This window comes from Anastrepha obliqua, chromosome 2 (assembly GCF_027943255.1).
Source record: "Anastrepha obliqua isolate idAnaObli1 chromosome 2, idAnaObli1_1.0, whole genome shotgun sequence".
NCBI classification, from domain to species: Eukaryota; Metazoa; Arthropoda; class Insecta; order Diptera; family Tephritidae; genus Anastrepha; species Anastrepha obliqua.
The window spans coordinates 60,336,976-60,356,678 of NC_072893.1; positions in this window are offsets into that span (position 1 = coordinate 60,336,976).

Here is a 19,703-nt window from a genome sequence, read left to right on the forward strand (position 1 = left end):
GTTACGGCTAGTTGCAGCTTAAAGTAGGCAGTTTTTCCTTTTTTTATTTTATGTTAAAGAATGTTTTTTTTAGTTTATTGTGATTAGAAAAAGGTTTCAAATAAAACTGTATCAACACATTTTTCAGTACACTTTTTTGACTTTCATAAGGATTGTATATAAACTTTTGTTCATTACTGTATTTGCATATTTTTATATTTTTTTCTTTACAGTTTCATAACGGGAATTATGCATATATCAATTTAACGCAATATAAAATATATGAAAACAGAGAATCGGACCTTCAAAGAGTAAAATAATTTTACGGATATCTTTTATAAAAACAAATATCTATAGATATTTAAAAAAGTATTTTTATTTTTATAATAGTTGAGTTATGTACGTTTTAGAAAAGCAGCAATTTCTACAAAAATTTTCTTACCTCCAAAAATGATTGACATATGACGCCATTTGCAAAAACTTTAAACCTGTGCCACTCTTTATGTGTTTATGTTATATTTGTGTATACCTTGGAAACACAATTCAATAAAAAAATGGAAATTCTATGTGGAAAAACAAGAGTGTTCTTTACTGTTCGTCTTGGTGTTGTTCCAGATGGATCAACCATTTTATGCCGCCTCCGAACGGCAGATAGTTCTTACGATTAACTTTTTCATGATTGAAATGTACGCAGAGGCTTTTCATTGTCTACCAAGATGCGAGCGCATTAGAAAAAAATCATTTTCTCTCATTTACTGATTTAAAAACACCAAACAGACCAAAATCTGTTCTGCTATTTTTATTTTCATTTTTTGACACATAAACAAATTGCATCTTGGCCAACCAGGCAATGGTCACAATTTTTTTTCGATTTCCACTGATATCCCACTTCTTGTTTTCATTTTTAAGGCATAAAACATAAAAGTTTATATTATTTTTATCTCCTTTTATAGTGCAGTAAATAAGGAATAAAAGTACGCATAAAATTCTAGAACATAAAAACATTGAAAAGGTGTCAACTGTACAGTTTAAAATTATTGAACTCATAAAAATGTTTATAACCCTTGAAATGGCGTATTTGAATTACATAATTATTTGAAAATTTCTATGTATGTACAAACATATATTATTAGAGAGTGCATGAACGCATACATATGCACATATATTCGTTTACGATTACTCCACAGCAAAACATACTGTGGTGGCTTTATGTATGTACAGATGTGTTGGGTACAATTTTGTATTTGGAGGTTCTATCAGAGAGGAATAATTTTTTTCTAACGTTACACTGTGACAATGCGAGAAAATGTGTTTGATTGGGCGAACGGTCGAGATACTGAAGTCTCCATTTCCAAAAGGCTTCTGGCCTTTTTCTGCAAGATATAAGGACGGCTTCTGTGTTTTGTTGTGTCAAGTACCTATACATTATTTTATGCTAGCCAAGATTGCACGCTCAGGACTGCATGAATCGCTTAGTTGCGGATATGGCCTAAATTTTTAGTCGTCACCATAAACGCAATATCGTCGGCGAAGACAATTATCTTCGTTCCCTCTGGATTCCTAACACGGAGAACACCGTCGTGCATTACATTCCACAATAATGGATCAAGTATCGAGCCCTCTGATGCACTGTATCACAGAATTCTGTCATTAAAGTAACTTCGCATTATTCTCCTCAGGTGAGTGGAGAACCTAACTTGCTCCAGTGTGTCTAAAATTTTCGCCCAATTTGCAGAGTTAAATGGATTTTTGACGTCCAGCGTAATAATCACACGGTACACTTTGTTGCCATTTAGCCAACGGTTACCGCTGATTGTCTTCGATGCGATTGCTGAAGAAACTGCGTTTAACGTTGATTTCCCCTTCATAGATCCTAATTAATCTTCCAACAGGCCTTCCTTTGATCTGACCTCTGCTTTTAGTCTATCGGATAAAATTCGTTCGAGTAACTTACTCGCAAAATAGATTAGACATATTAGTCTATAACTAGACGATTCCTGTTGTTATTGTTGTTGTTCTTGCTGTAGCAGCATAAAAATTCCCCATGTCAAGCAATGCTGCTAGATTGCTGATAGAAATCTGGGCGGTTCCGCTAACGTAGATCCGACTGTCGTAGGAACGACGGTTTTCCAGCTGATTTGCCTAGTCTTAGAAGCAAAATTAAATATTGGCCTTTGCAAGTTACCGCATGTGGCGACATGTGCTTTCAGTCACTTTATCGTATATGAAATTCCTAGATATAATAACTTAACGATACTCTGCTGTATTCTTCTTGATTTGAGGTGTTTGAACTATTTTCTGTGGCCCATTCCAAACAGATTTTATGTAAATAATCGAGAAGTAACTGAGGCCTTGAAGGATACCAATCGGCACAAAATTATGCCTTAAGTGTAATAGAAACTTTCACCAGCGTAATCAACATCTGTAAGAGTACACGCGGAGGACATTTAAATAAACACCAAAATAAAATAAAATATAACCTCTCTACTACTATGTGAATGAACAGATAAAGTATTTTCATACAAAATATGTGTTTAATAAGAATAAAAAAAAAATTATCTTGGAAGACATTGCACTTGTAAGAAGAAAAATAAATGAGGTTCCCGTGACGGACCTAAGGTCTAAGTGAGTTGGTCGTATAGACCGTACTTTATACGATTCATCCGATTGTGATGATTTGGTGGATTTTGGCTACACATGCAAAGCTGAAAGCAGTGATAAGTTTTTGGAAATGTTTGTTGTTTTTGTGTTTTGGTTTTTGTTTTACCAGGATCAGGAAACTCATTTTTCAGCCATTTTTGAAAAAATTAATTAAAGTATTAAATTTTGAACTGAAAACGAATACATAATCATATACATATTTAAGTATAAATTATTTATAAAAAGTTGACACAACAATCTGACTGATTTGTATACTATACGCGTAATAATGTATAAAATTTCGCTTAGAAAGTACTATAAGTAGCGTTAGCTTGTGTATGTAGTTTTGTATTATATATTACTAACATCCATCTTCAGAGAATCGCTTTTACCGTAGCGCCCGTTATATTGTGTAATGCTTTAAATTAGATGAGATTACACAGGTATTCGAATACCATAAATCATCGTAAATTGCGATAATATTGGAGTGAAGGAGGCGAACGAAATACTTTGACAAGCGCCATTTTGGGGTAACTAGCAGCCAATGTCGATGTAGCACAGTGTGTTTGCCCATTAAATTAACTGTACAAAATTCGATGTTCTTCGAATAAATAATGAGTTCTTGCAAGCAAGCCTTCATAAAATTTGTATTTAGGCGAAATCAGAAAATAGAGTAAATGGAAAATGAAAGGTAAAAGAAAAATAAAATAAAAATTGATATGCTTCACCGTTTTTCATTCGTGGGCATGTGCACTTAAATATTGTATAGTGCATAAATCCATCACACGTATGGGCGAAATTAATACATATATACATAAAATTGTGTGATGGTTCAAGAATAAGGATGGTAATCCTGATCCTGGTAATTTCGCAATGCTTTGCCGCAATGCTTCCATTCACACTAATTGGAAAGAAAAAGCGCTCTTGCGGTAACAAATATCGAAGATATGAAATTTGGCTGACATGGAAATAGTTTATACAGGGTGGCTGATGAATTTTACTACATTAAGAAACTCAAATAACTTTTTTTTTAGTGTATGGAATTCATTTATTTTTTTTTTTCAAGTTGAAGGTCATTAAATTTTATTAAATGTAGCTTAACTAGTTTTAGAAATAATTGAATTTAAATGCCCCCCATGCTCGTTGACACAAGTGCGGCATCTTAGTAAAAAGTTGTTCATTGCTGCTTTGAGAGTTGCGACAGGAATAACCGCAATTGTTGCCCGAATGGATTGTTTTAGTTCATCCAAATTTGTTGGCTTTGTTTTATAAACTTCTTGTTTACATAAACCCCACAAGAAAAAGTCAGGTGCAGTAAGGTCAGGCGACCTGGGGGGCCAACGAAATTCGGAGTTTCTTGAAATCAGTTTATTGGGAAATTTTCGTCGCAACTCTGTCATAACAGTCTGGGCTATGTGAGACGTTGCCCCATCTTGTTGAAACCACACAGAGTTGAAAGGAATTCTTTCAGCATTTTCAAATAACGGTCTCCAGTAACCGTAACGGTGTGACCATTTTCTTCAAAAAAATAAGGCCCGACAATACAGCGTGAAGAAACCGCACACCACACTGTCACGCGAAGAGGATGCAATTCCGTCTCGTGGAGTATCTGTGGGTTAGAAGTACTCCATATTCGACAATTTTGTTTGTTCACATTGCCGTTTAAATCGAAATGGGCCTCATCAGACATGAAAAGGCAGTTTAACATGTTTTGGTCTTCTTCCACCATTTGCAGGATCTTCTGGCAAAATTCCAAGCGAATCGGCAAGTCTGCTGCATTCAGTTTGTTAACCATTTGAATTTTGTAGTCAAATAAGTCTAAATCTTTGTGCATTATTGTTTGCAAAGACTGTCGGCTGACACCAAGTTGAGCAGATAAGCTTCTTGTTGAAACCCTTGGATTGCTTTGTATAGCTGCAGCTACAGCAGCGATCGTTTCCTCCGTCCGAACTGGTGGGTTTCGATGATAAGGCCTTCTTGCGACTGTTCCTTGCTCAGCAAAATTATTCACCAGTCTCATTATGGTAAATCTGCTCGGGGGATCGCCGCCAAACATCCGCCTGTACTCTCTCTGTACCAAAACTACGGACTCCAGTGCGTGATAGCGGCGGACTATCCAAATTCTTGTTTGCGTGTCCCAGTTATCCATTTTAATACCATAAATTTTAAAGATCAATCTGCAAATTAAAACAAAAATAGAACAGATAACTTAAAAAGAAAAAAAGTTATTCAATTTTTTTTTGGTAGCGGCTTTCATCAGCCACCCTGTATTAACAAATGGCGATGTGAAGGCATAACTGAACAAAAGGTCTAAATTTTCATGGTGCAATAATGAAAGGTAATGTGTGTCTTCTCAATACTCTCCTTCATCATCTTTATTTACGATCATTATCCTATCATACATACACAATACAAAACAATGTAATTCATGATCGGATGTTGATCCCGATATCCAGTACTCTTCTATCCTTTTGGTAGTCTTCCTCGCGGATGTGTAGTGTTTGGTTTCCCAGTCATCATCAGTTTAGCCAAGCGCTCGTCGGCCATTTTAATGACATGTTGCTTCCAATCGAGTATTTCGCACATTTATCTTATGCTTTCTTTCCTCATAAGATCCCGTAGAGTATGACTATTGATGATTATAGCTCTAAGAGTTCGCATTTCGATAGTTGAGATAGCATGTTCTGTAGCTGCTATGTCTGCGCGAGGCTCAATGGCATACGTCATTAGTGGTAGAACACATGTTTTATAAACCTTTACATTGATTTTTGTGCTCATTACTTTGATCCGCCATATGACGTCTCTTAAACAGCCAGAGACTCCAGTTGCTTTTTGGCACTGACTTCGAACTTCATCTCTCAAGATTTTTGATGACGAGATTTTTTTCCGCAAGTTCAATTCAACTCCATAACTTGTTCAATACTTTTGCCATATGCAGCAAGCTTACATCGTAATGGAGGACGCGATACAGTAAGCGATTTCGTCTTTGGTATGGAAATAATCATATTGTATCTACTTGATGCTTTTTCAAATTCAAAAAGTAGCCTTAGATAAGTATGGCATCCTCTGAATAACAAAGTATCTTTATTTCCGTCGCTTATTATTTCATCCATTTTCAAAAAATTGGATTTTGCGATTTGCATTTTTTTTAAGTATAATATCTGAAAAACATTGTGTGAAAATTTGAAGTGAATCCGACAAATACTTTTCGAGTTGCTCAACAATTAACAAATGGCGCTCGGACGCTCCGCAATCGATAGCAAAACTTTAAATGCGTATTTCTCAAACTATGTTTTTTGAACTGGTGATCACTGTACCTTAAAAACCGCTTGGTAGATGTAAATAAAATTTATACTGCTTTAGAAAAACACAAAAAAACTCGTGCCTGATCGGAGGATGTTTTTTTCTTCAAAAATTCGTTTTTTTAGGCAACTAATTGTTGGTTTTTTCTTGAAAATCTGAAAAACATTTCCTGAGGCCGCCATATTGTTAACTTCGAAAAAAAGCTTCCATCAGGCACAAGATTATCTGTTAATAAAACTAATTTGTCTTGTGCGATTCATTTTAAATGAATCTCCAAGGACTTGAGATGATCACCGCAAGGAACTTCTGGAGAAACGGGCCCCACACAAACACGGATAACTTTTACAATTATTAATTTTTGTTTTGAAATTTTGCTAAAGTCAAGACGAAATATGATGTATTAATGCTATGTTTTTATTTTTGTAAAATAAAGCAATTGATTAGCAAAGAGAAAAAAAATATTGAAAATAATTATTTTTCGGCCAAACTATCGCCTTGACGAATACCAGTTGCAACTTGTATATTCGTACTCAATAGTCTGTTTGATTTAATGTACGAGTACGTTGTATTGCCATTGCCTGCCGATGGGCGACCACTATTAGAAAAAAATGTTTCTTCATTTTGGTCTTTCACCGAGATTCGAACCAACGTTCTCTCTGTGAATTCCGAATCGTAGTCACGACCCACCCATTCGGTTACGGCGGCCGCCGTCATACTCAATACAACATATAAATTGCTCGCAAAAATCTTCAACAAAAGCCTTATTAGTTACGTCGAAAGCTCAACGAAAAATAATTGACACTAAAACACTTTTGGAAGAAAGCAAGAGACAGACCAAGATCAAGATGTATTGCTGAATTAGAAGACGACATGAGGAACCTCAAGATCAAACACTGGAAATAATTAGTGAAGGAACCGACATCCGAGAAATTTTTTGCAGCAGGCTACGGTTCACACAGAGCTGTAGCGCCAAATGATGGTAATGATGATTTCCGTTGTGATAGCTCGATTTTATGCTGCCTTAACGCAACTTTGTATTTTGGGAGTAGAGGGTAAACGGGTAGAAATGAAGACCATTTCGGGGAAATTTATTCATTTTTCTCAACAAAATATCCTTATTTTTACTATAATTGAAATGCAGTAAAATATATTAATAAGATAAAATAAGATTTTCTAATTAAACAGAATTTTTTAAAGAGAAATAAAAAATATACAATTAGGTAATAATCCGAAGAATCCTTAAGCGAACTATAACATCATTTTAAATGTATGTAAAAATCATCGATATTAAAAATGAAGTAATAACAAAGGGTTTTCATGTATACATAAAAATAACATGTACCATAAAAGTGAAAAGATCAATATACATTTTGCCAATAAGTGACGCCTAGATGTCAGTATTGAATAATACCTAGACGCTACCTTTTTTTATGTCAACTCTGACATTTTTTTGGTGGAATTTATCGTCCGAAGGAGTCGACAATTCAAAGGTGGGTGAACAAATTTGAAGAAACTGGATCTGTCGAGGATAGAAAAAGGATGGGACGTTGTGTTGAGAATATTTCTGCAGCAGCGCAAAGTATTGCTGAACAACCTACAACATCGATGTCTCAACATTGTTAAAAATTAGGCATTCATGAATCGACTGTTTGTCGGATTTTTCTTGTAGACGTGCTCATGGTGGACATTGGAACGATGTCATTTTTCCCATACAATTGTTAAGAGCTGTATTTCGAATAAAAATAAAGAAAACCGAAAGAATCTACATTTCTACATGTTTTACTTCCAAACAACATCCAGGTGCGTGTTTTGAAAGACTCTTTAGTAACTCCTGTTTCCATTTTATATGCTTAGTTGACAAATAATAGATTTAAATACTCACATTTACAGTAGTTTTTTCATAAAAATTACATTCAGTATTCGTCAGTACAAATACATACGCAAACATATGATTCATCATATCAACATCCTTGTGCTATCTGACTCGTTGCTAATGGCTATAGTTAATTCTATTTTATTCTTATGTAAAATTATTGCAATCATGGGTTGAGCTAAAGGTGTGATTGACAACTCCCTACGGCTTTTATATTTAATTCCATATATTTTTCTTAGTAATTGAACTATTTCTAATATAAATCTAGACTCTAAGAGCGAAGGAATTACCATATAAAGTCCTTTTTTCAGAAAAAAATCAGACTCCGTCATGAAATCTGCAGCCTTTGGTTACTGATTTGTTTTTGTACGAAATATTCGCTTCCATGACAGTTAGTTCCAGGTTACCTGAACGGCCCGACAACAACTAGGTTGGATTGAATTTTGTGTTTTTCTTAAGGGTTTTGTGTTCTTTTCTTAAATAAAATGTTAATATAATCCTTTAAGAATACGTCAAACAATTTTTGAACGTAAATTTAAGTATTTCTTATATTATAGATCGTCAACCGTGACGACTCTATTCTTTGCGTTCGAGCGCTGGGAAAGGTATAGTTACGTTGCCGACCTTAGACGCGTTTTTCTCAAAACTATATTTTTCGAATTGGCGTACACGATAACTCGAAAAGTTATTGACCGATCTCCCTGAAATTTTGCACACATCTTTTTCATGACATTATTTTCTATGTGAATTTACAAGTTTTCGAAAATTTTTCGAAAAAATAATTTTTCGAAGCAAAAGTAGTAGGAAAATTCGCCCCAAAATCCATATTTTTTTGAGGCATTTTATTCCACGAATTTTTTTTCATTTATTGTTAATTCATATAGAAATTATGACACTAATAAACAAAAAAATGTTTGGCTTTTGTATTCAGGTCATTGACGCCGATGATACAATGCTCGCCGATTGAGAAGCCCCGCTGCGACCTTCCTGGAAGAATTGAGTGTACATCCGCCATTTTAAATGATTAAAATAAAAAAAAATATAAAAAATGTATATTATTTTAATGTATAAATAAACTGTATGCCAATTTTGAAAAAAATATATTGACTTCTTTATTTTAAATAATTTTAATGAAAATCAGGGATAATATGGCCGTTTACAGGTATCTGTCCCCTTAACGCAGTTGTGTTTATATAATATTAGAATGCTTTTGTTTACTTTTATTTACTTTCCATTAATTTTATAACATATTTAGTCGCCACGAAGCGCCGCTAGTTTAATTATAAAATATTTTAAATTAATTCAAATTAAGTATTACACTTACTCAAATTCACGCATTCAAAGAATGAAATTAACAACCTTTTGCTAATCAGAAACTGATGGTTTTTTATTATTTATTGGGTCCTATTTCACGGTAAAATCCTGGCTGGCATTTTGGAGCTTCCCGGACAGGTGGACTATGCACTCCCGCCTATACTTGCCATTACACCGTTCATGACCATCATACCTCCAAGAAAGACTGGAAACGAGACGATGTTAAACAGGGTGAGTCCAACCTTGTATACAGATGGCTCAAAGCTTGAGGACAGAGTGGGTGGAGGTATATATTCCGAACATCTGGAAATCTCCTTAAGTTTTCGGCACCCCGACTACTGTCTTTCAGGCTAATTTAATGACAATAACGAAAGCCGCGGCACTGTACAGTGTGATGTGATATCTGGAGATGATATCTACATGCCTTTTCACTGATAGCCAGGCGACGATAACATCCTGCGCAAAGCAGTCGAAAACTTCCAAGCTAGCCATGAAATACCGCACATTCGTTAACGAGATGGGCTGAGTCATTCCACCTAAAGGTAACATGGGTTCCTGGTCATTGCGGCATTGAGAGTAACTGCAGAGTCGTTTGAACTAGCGAGACTCGGCACCAAATTGACCGATAAGTCCATAGCCAATGAAAAAATTCTGAAATGAATTGTATTTGTTAACCGAGGGTCCACTGTGATTTCAAGCTATTTCTGTATTTGGTCCACCCTTTACATAGCAGATACATACTTCCAAGAGGAAAATGAAGTCTAATCAAATGTTCCATAAAATATAGTCGAAATATTGGTTTCCATATTTTAAATTTGGCACAGACTATTTTGCTATATTAAAAATGGGGTTCAAAAAACGTCTATAAGCGCACAAAGGTTAATTTCTTATTTTATTATTCGCCTTTTAAAAATTTTCTTATGTCCATAACAAATTAAAGATATTTTGCTAAGACCCCTTAGCCATTTTCTGGAGCTACCAGTCAATTTTACTTGAAACCCATTTGTCCTAATTACGTCGACAATTATGCGAACGAAGAGACCTCTTTCTTAATTACATCTGCACTCAAGCCGGGTGAGGTACGATTGAAGATCGAATCCAGCAGTTAGAGCGATTTTCCCATCATTAAGCAGACGCATGCAAATTAAAGAAACCGTAAGCAGTAGCCACTACTAGCAATCGCACCAACTAGCAGATACGTACATAAATCAAGCAAAAGCGAACTTTTTGCACATTTTTCTCTCCTTGAAAGCTTCTCGTATTAAGGTTTTTTGTTTTTCATTTACTTCAACAGTTATACATAAATATGTACACATTTGTCTCATTTTTTCACCATTCTTCTGTATTGACGGTACGTTCTGCTTTACATTAAATTTAAAATGCCGCTGGCTTTCACGCCTACTGCTCGCAGAAAGTCCCCTCTCATCAGAATGCATGTCTCCACGAATTTTTTTCATTGCAGTGTGGACGTTGTCCAGCGGTTCCATGGTGTGTTTTTGCATCTGCATTCTTGTTCGGTTCTGCCAATCTGTGGATGAACGCATTAAGATTGGGTTGCCATAGGCTAACGAAGAGTAATGAAAAAGTGTTAATTACCCAGCTATTGAAATCATTCAACCAACATGCGCGGTAGCTTGCCTGCTTAAAAAAAAAACAGATCGAATAAGTTAATTAAGGCCGGAAATCTCAGGAAAGACAGTGGCTACTGTTTAAGTTACTCAATCGCTTGGAAAAGGGCGCATATTTATATAAATAAATCTGCATAAGGGTTGTGACGTTGCGTATAGCAACCATTTGTTAACTTAAGACGACTTACAACATAGTGAGGAGAGATTTTATTATTGGCATTGCGAAATGTTGAAAACTGTTGGATCGTCGGCCACTTGCCATTTAATCAATTTATCATAGAAATTGAAAAAATATTCAGAGTCTCTAAAATTTACATAAACAATTTTTCTCTAATTCCGCTCTTGGGCGGACACTCACCGTCAGTCAGCTTTTGTTCGTTCAAAAGAGAAGTATCTTCCGATACTTCAGATTTTCTATAGAAAAAATGTCCGCTCAAGAGAGTTGTCCGGCTAATAAAGGTGTCTGTTGGGAGAGGTTACACCGTAGTTCAAAGTTTTATAATTTTTGCAATTGGCGTCGTACGCCAATCCTATTTGACATTTGTGAATTAGCAGTAGTATAACATACAAACATTATTATTATTATTATTATTAAATTTGTATAACAAGTTATACAAATACATGGAGATAGCAGCACTAGCAGCATCGGCTGACCGTGAAACATCCAAACAGATATGCAATGGAGAGCGTAAAAATCATTTTTTTTTGTTTTATTTAGTAAAAAAAATTATTTCAAATTTTGATTAGTTCTAATATACATATGTACTTAGTCTTGCCATAAATTCTGTGACAAAACTTACAATGTAATATATACGGCGAGAAGAAATTCGTAGAAAAAAGTTCCGTTATTTTTTCTTTTGTTCGTATGCATTGTCTACTCATAAATTAAACTTAGTTTCGTGGCAAATTTCGCTTATTAACAATGGAGTAGGAAGCTGAGAAAAATCGCATTACAGTGATTGCATTACAAAACTTTGGTAAAAGTGCAAGTGAGATTTACGAATTGCTTAAAAACCTTAATATTTCGAGAATGTTTGTTTACCGCACGATCAATCGTTTTTCCAAAACTTCTTAAAAGACAGATATAAAAAAGTGGTCATCCTCGCGTGGTTCGAACCAGTGCAGCCATAAAAGCAGAAATTCGCAGATTCCCATTAGAAAACAGAAAATCATGTCCAGGGAAATAAAAATACCAGATCCATGATCCGTATCGACATAACTATTTCGAATGAAAATAAAAATATAAGTGTTTTTAATATTTACATGTATCGGACATAACTTGTAACAGAATTTATGGCAGGACTATGTTGGGCAAGGAAATATTTTAGAAGAACCGTTTAATTTTCCTGGACAGATATTAGTAGAATTTCACATAAATTTATCTAATACTTTCTGCATGCTCACTACTAAACACACCAACATATAAACTTTTATATTTTTAATATGAATATAGTTCCTGAGATTGAGATCATAATTTTTTTTCCTCGTTCCCCTGCTTCACAAATTTACACTCGGTTGCGTTCGGTAACACAAAAATTTGTAATCATTATTGACAATGTCAAAAAATTATCCATCACTCAAAATTGGAGGGGCAAAATGACAGTTCGAAGCAAAAGCGACGTTCATTTTCTATGAGACAAAATTTAGACAGCAAAAATTATTCATCACAAAATCATTTGAATGGTCTGAAAGCATATGAATGAATTTCTTGAAAATAAACTAATTTATTTCTTGCCGAATCTTACGTTGTCAGAAACGATTCAATTGAAAATTTAACAACAAAGGTCGTGAGTATATAAAGTACGAGTATATTTATGATAATTTTTTCGAGAACACAAACACTTGTAAGCAAACTCAGCTGATATATGTATCTCTTCTAACGGCGAAGCCTTGCAGGATGACTTCACTATAGCAGCTCATTTGCTTTTTTTCTCGCGATTTGCTGGTTGCTGGTAGGAATGTGGACTTACTTCTTTGATGTTGCCTTGTTTGTTTATTTACTCTCTCATTGAAATTTTGATAATCCATCAAGCAAATTACAAAAATAAAATAAATGCAACTGTTGTTGTAGCTCTAGAAAACTCTTTTCTTCTTGATAAACTCGATATGCGTTTCAGCGATTTTGGCCCCGTTTAACAAAACGCGCTATTTGTTACCACCATCAAGTGAAGCCAGATTCTCCTCCACCAGATCTTTCCAACGAAAATAAGGGTTCCTCTTCCTCTGCTACCACCACTTGGTACCATTTCGAATACCTTCATCACTTTACCTTGGCGTCGTCCTTTTCTTCCGCCGCGCGTGGGCAAGAATATGCGAGATGTTGAAGAATCTTGCTTTAATGCGGATTATTGCGAGACACTCGACCAACGGGGTGAATGAAGTACGAAAGTACGGCGAAATCTCTCTCCCACCATAAATGCAACACCGAATGTGCACTCTTTTACATCGCTGCAGCAGTAGGGGTCGCAAGGTCCAGTGATCGTCTTGCCTTGCCTCGCCCATCTCATATCTTAAATGGCGGTGATGCCAGCCTTTATTCTTGCGAGGACATCAGTCGGCCGACTAGCGGCACCTTCCAAGTATATGCCTTCAATTCATAGTCATTGTCGTGGTCGTCATCAGAAAATAGACGAGGCACTATGTTTACTTTTATTGGGAGTTTAGTTTTTGGCGGGTTCCAGATATCCTAGGCTGGTTCGCCTATATAAATTTATACACCCTTTTCGGGTGTTTTGCCGAGCTCCTTCTCCTATTTGTGGTGTGCGTCTTGATGTTGTTCCACAAATGGAGGGACCTACAATTTCAAGCCGACTCCGAACTCTTTGCCATTGTCTGCCGAGGGCGACCACTAATAGAAAAGAGTTTTTCTTAATTTTATTGTTTCACCGAGATTCGAACCTACATTCTCTCTGAATTCCGAATGGTAGTCATGCACCAACCCATTCGGCTACTCTCTCTCAAATAGTTGGTTGAATACTTGGGTGAAGCCCGGAGGTGGTGAGCTGCTATACGCTTGAAGCAGAAGAATCGTCCCGGCCACTCTCAAGTGAATGGCAATCAGAGACACACGGAATCATTCATCTCTAACGAACTTACCTTCTAATAATTCGCCTTGAATTTTTGCAAGTGATGGCAAATTTTCCGTACGTTAACTTTGGGAGAATTTTCTCTTACGCTGTTGGTTACGTTAGGTTGAGTCTGGTGATGGCTAATTTTGTTATCTAACACGACTTTAACTTATTAGTGATCCTTAGACAGGGGCGCAACTGGTGACGACCCTCTAAGCCCCTGTATGATTATTTTTAATTATAAATATTTGTAAAAAGGATTATTAATACTTTTGATTTTAAAAATCTACAATACTGCAAAATATGTAGGTAAAAGAGCAAAATAAGGTTTTTAACTTAATTTAATGCCAGTGATACAAAATTTTCGTTAAAAATGGTAACGGTTTAAGAATATCAAAATTCAAACAGCAGATAGCAACCTTCTCAAATATTACCCTGTAGGACAGTGAAAAGATTCTTTCTTCGAGACATACATACAGACAACATATTGAGACAATTTTATATGACATTTAGCCACGATGTACAGAATACAGAAGGAGGTACCTTCCGAAAACCGCTACATTATTTCTCCGAATTTTGACAACCGATGAACATATGGTATTGAGCCCGACTTATTGCAAGGTTATGCCTATTTATTATTGGCGGCCGCCGTAGCCGAATGGGTTGGTGCGTGATTACCATTCGGAATTCACAGAGACGTCGTTGGTTCGAATCTCGGTGAAAACAAAATTAATAAAAACATTTTTCTAATAGCGGTCGCCCCTCGGCAGGCAATGGCAAACCTCCGAGTGTATTTCTGCCATGAAAAAGCTCCTCATAAAAATATCTGCCGTTCGGAGTCGGCTTGAAACTGTAGGTCCCTCCATTTGTGGAACAACATCAAGACGCACACCACAAATAGGAGGAGGAGCTCGGCCAAACACCTAACAGAAGTGTAGGCGCTAATTGTTTATTTTTTTTTATGCCTATTTATTTATTTTTTATTTAATTTTTATATAAATATAGTAATGTATATTACAACAAAAACCATATAACTTTAGGTTACAAACTTTGTACATATTGAAAGAAAATCAAGAAATTTGCTTCAAAATTTAAAACTTGTTAATCAGAATTAAAAAAAAAGTTTGAAAACCTCGTAGCAATTTAATCTGCAGGGTTCCTTTGAATATGTAAAGTCGATATTGTCAGTGAAGAACGCAGGCGAAAGCGAAATTTTTGATAGCAGTAAGTGATATTGGGTGCCACATTAAAACCGCCTAATTATTTGAAGTTTCACGTCATCTTTTATGCCAGTCGTTCTGCATTGTATGACAGCTGCCTTGAAGTCAAATCATTGAGAATTACACAAAGAAATTGGGAAGATTCGATACCGAAATGCTGAAAGTTTTTTTTTAATATTCGTATAATTAATTAATTTCTAAGCCAATATAGTTTTTTGGTTATGATCGGCTTGGTATTACAGGTATTCTTCGCTTTTTTAAATGAAATGTAACTGAAAATTGTAACTGAAGATAGAGCGCTACAATACGATACGCTACAAATAACTTACTACATATTTCTTGTTTTTCCACATTGACGGCAATCATTTTAGTTTTAAATAGTTGCAGTTGAGATCATCACTTTATTGATTCGAACTTTTGGTGTCCAAATAGTTCCAATAAATAGTCATTTGATTCCTCTGGGTTATTTTTTGTGAAGGTGAGCCAAGTCACTGCTCTATGTTGATAAACCAGTTACAATTTTAACAATTAAGAAGCGGACATTCGGCGGGTTATTAGCGAGATAAGATTGGAAATGCTGGTAGAGGTTGATTGGACGGGTCAAATGGTCTTTATGCGATGTATTCATGTCTGCAAAAATATATATGAACAATAAATGCAAAGTTAACTTGTTTTGTTGTTTTACTTAAAAACAAAGGTCTATACCTCTGAAAAACTCATTACTAAGATGTATGTACGAGTATGCATGTAGATAACAACCATAGTTAGTAACGAAATAAGTGTATTAGGCGATAATATATATTAAATACAATCTCCGATTGTAGATATTTAAGCTAAGGAACTTAGGCGTCCATAACAAATTGTTTAATATTATGTAGTATATAGTAAAAATATTGTTTTTTTTTATTCTCATTCTTTTTTATCACAGATAAAACAGCACACGACCTTCATAAAATTTGATAGCAATTTTAAAATTAATTCCACCAACTGGAACCCCCATACACTAAATAAATGCATGCATGTATGTATTTGCATGCGCGCACATACAATTTTACACACACATACTTATATTCATACTATATACACATATAAGTATATAAAATGGGCAAACGCAATATGAACCTCTTTCACAACCAATTATAACATAACATACATATGGACGTACGAGCATGCATGCATATGTATGCATGTACCAACATAATTTTATGAATGCTCAAATGGCAAAGGAGCTAACTGTTATCAAAGAGAGAAAATCGCATAAACCGTGTTGGGCGCACAAAACATTTGTAACTCAACGGGATTAGGACCACAACAAATAGTCTTGTCGCATTGACGTCGCTACATACGAAGGGAATATTTAAGTTATTGTTGGTATTATTGACTGAGGGTGTTCTGCTTAAATGCCGTATTGCGATACAAATTTCTCTCAGCAACACCAGAAAAATCTCAGCCACTCTCCTGAGTCCTCATAGTAACTGGGAAATAAAAATTGCCTCTTATGTCAATGATAATTCCTTTTAAAGAACAATCGAGGGGTAGTCAACTTTAACACAACACAAGCGGTCGCGTGAATTGCTCTTTTTCCACAAGGCTTAAGTTGTGTGCTTGTTGTCCTTATTGTTCTTATCACAGATCTACCGCCTCAGTGGGGTGACAGCTCTATGCAGCCTCAATACAGCATTGCACGCGCCGCTGTGATAAATGAGGATCATAATGGTGAAAATAGTTGAGTAAAACATGTTAAGCCGACAAATCGGTTTCGATTGATTAAAGGGCGCATCTAATTCCGTTTATCCGTCGTTTGCTTTGATTTCTACAGGCCACGAATGTTGTCAGAGAAAATTTGGCAAAACAAAAACAATTCCACATTAAATATGATGTACATACTCTCTTTAACAGTGGCTTAATATGGGCAAACAAATGAACAAAATATAAATGATTCTCAATATGAAAGATCATTTCGGGTTGTTTTTAAAAGAAGACACTTGGCGTTAACATCATCTCTGTTAAAATTATGTAGAGCTTTGCCGAACGTTTCAAAATAATGTTGGATAATTATGATTCATAGGTAGCTCATGAAGAAAGAATTTTCCGAATTGCGGATTGAGTGATGGGGCATAATTTCACCTGAACGGATACGTTTACAAGCATAACCGTTATATTTGTGATACTAAAACTTCACATCTCATTAAAAAAAAAACAGAAAAAAACTAATAACGAGCCACTATGAGGGTGTGGTTTGTGGAATAGCGGAGTCATCGGACCGTGCTTCTACGAAAATGTTGCCTGTAACGCTACTACTGCGAGTGATAAACGTTATCGTGACGTGAAAACAAACTCTATGGCCTAAATGAGATGGCATGAACTTAGCCAATATGCGGTTTCAACGGGGCGGTGCAAATTAGCAAACAAACCATGAAACGATGCCCTATTGGGAGCGAAGTTTCCAAGATGCATTATCTCACGAAAAAACGAGGTCTCTGGGGCTACGCGAAAAGTGTAATATTTCCAATAAGCACGAGACGATTTCAGAGCTGAGGAAAGAAAGAAACCCGTTATAAATGATATACAACTATGACCGAACTATGCCAAAAAGTCATGGTAAATTTTGATTTGCGGACCCTATGTTCCCAGAGGAATCATTATAGGGTATTCTGTTTCATACGTAAATGCCATAGACTACAAAACATGATGAAAGAAAAAGAAACCGTTTAGACAAATTTTGCTGTGTTTTATTTATAAAAGTAAATCTGCAGCCTTATCGCAAAGCACAGGCCCAGGCAGATCTTAGGTTAAACTCAATTCTGATTTGTTTATTTAGGTATTCTATAATTCTTTGTCGACCACCCTCAGTGAGATTGAAATCAAGGCCGGCTTGTCTCACTACTTTAGTACGAATTGGAAAGTATCTGGAAGGTTTACTTTAGATCTTTCTTGAACCACAAGCTATTGCATATGCCGTAGACGTACCCAGTTTCATCATAGATAAACTGGCGTTGGCTTTGCTTTCTTTCATCTTTATTGATTCTTATTAAAGCCAGTTGATTTCAGCCTGAAAAGCCTCTTTAATCAGATACTTCCTTCTCATATTTCTATTCATTAATAACTTAACTACATATTTTACTTGGTTAAAGTGTCTAGCTCGTTTTATGAAAGATTTGACAGCCTTTCACCATCCTCAAAGTGATATGGTTGCATTAAAAAGTTGATGTAACACAAATCTCTGAGGCTTAATGTTCAAAAATGGTGTTTTGTATCCTACTCTGAAGTTCATTTGCAATGTGGATAATTTTAAAAAAGTTAGAGGAAAGCGTTGAGGATTATCGATTTAGATACAGCCAGGCAAACGTATGAGCAGCAGCTTTCGTTATGGTCGGTTCAAAGTCATACCAATAGCAGAACTAAAGCAAATATAATCTCTCATTCGAATAAAGAAATACTGTGATATGTCATTTATAAAAATTGTAGATTATCAGTACCGGGTTGTTTCCGTGATGTTTCCAAAAATACGAACGGTTTTTTGAAACAAAAGAGTAACGATGCTACGTAAACCAACGATTATGCCACAATTAGGCCAAAAATGAAACACTGTGCATACGAAAACCGCTTCTTTTACACTCCGTCGGCGAATATGATTCGTATCTTGAACTTTGCATTCCACCAATATCACACCGCTCGCATCTTCAGATCCTGACAGCGTGTTAAATTTATGTAACCAAAGTCTTTTTTTAAATAAGTGCTTTTACTGAGACTTATCAGTGAGGTTTGACACTCGCACTGCCTGTGGCAACGGATTGTCCAATTTTCCACGATGAGCTTTCACTTCCGTTGGCGGTGGCTCTTGCACTTTATGCTACATATTTTACAAAGCATAAAGTAACAAATACCAACCACCAAAATCCATTGAATTTACAAAACAAACTAAATCCTTGACACACACTACACGACGGAAAATTGACAGTCAGCCAACCCTGTGGGGCGACAACACGTGAGAAAGGATTTGCGACGTTGTTTTTAAAGATATTTAAATCTGCTAAGATTTTGACCATTAAGCGAAAAATTGCTTATTTGGGTTTCGAAGTTTTTAGTCATACATACATACGTACAAAAAATATGCACTGCCGGAACTAACTTACTCCCCTATTTTTTTAGGAAACGAGGAATAATAACTTTAGCCACTAACGCTTGACTACGTGCATATTTATGTAAAGGTGATGAGTATTTTCCACCAACAAATTACTGGAAATCTAAGAGAAAAGTGGTTTGACAAACTTTAACTTTAAATATTATTTAAGCAAATTTGTTGTTGCAAAATACACAATCCCGCATGAATTGATCGTTGTTTTAACGGTTTGAATACAAATACTTTTATTGAGTAATGTTGATAATATAATGTGAATGTGTGTAAAGGTATTCAGATATTCACTCAAGGGCCATGTAATTATGATTAGAGTGTATAAGGTGTTCCATTAAGACCAATTACTATTACTTTTGAAAATCTCTAATGTTCTTATTGTAATAAAGAAAGCAGATATCGGGAATAGCTTGCACAAAAAGTTCCCGGAACAACCGCCAAATCAAAGTCAACCGATTTGAGTTATGGTATGTTTTTTTAGCTTGCTACATCTATGAATAACATTGATACCATAGCTTGAGATTTGTAAAAGTTACGCCGTCC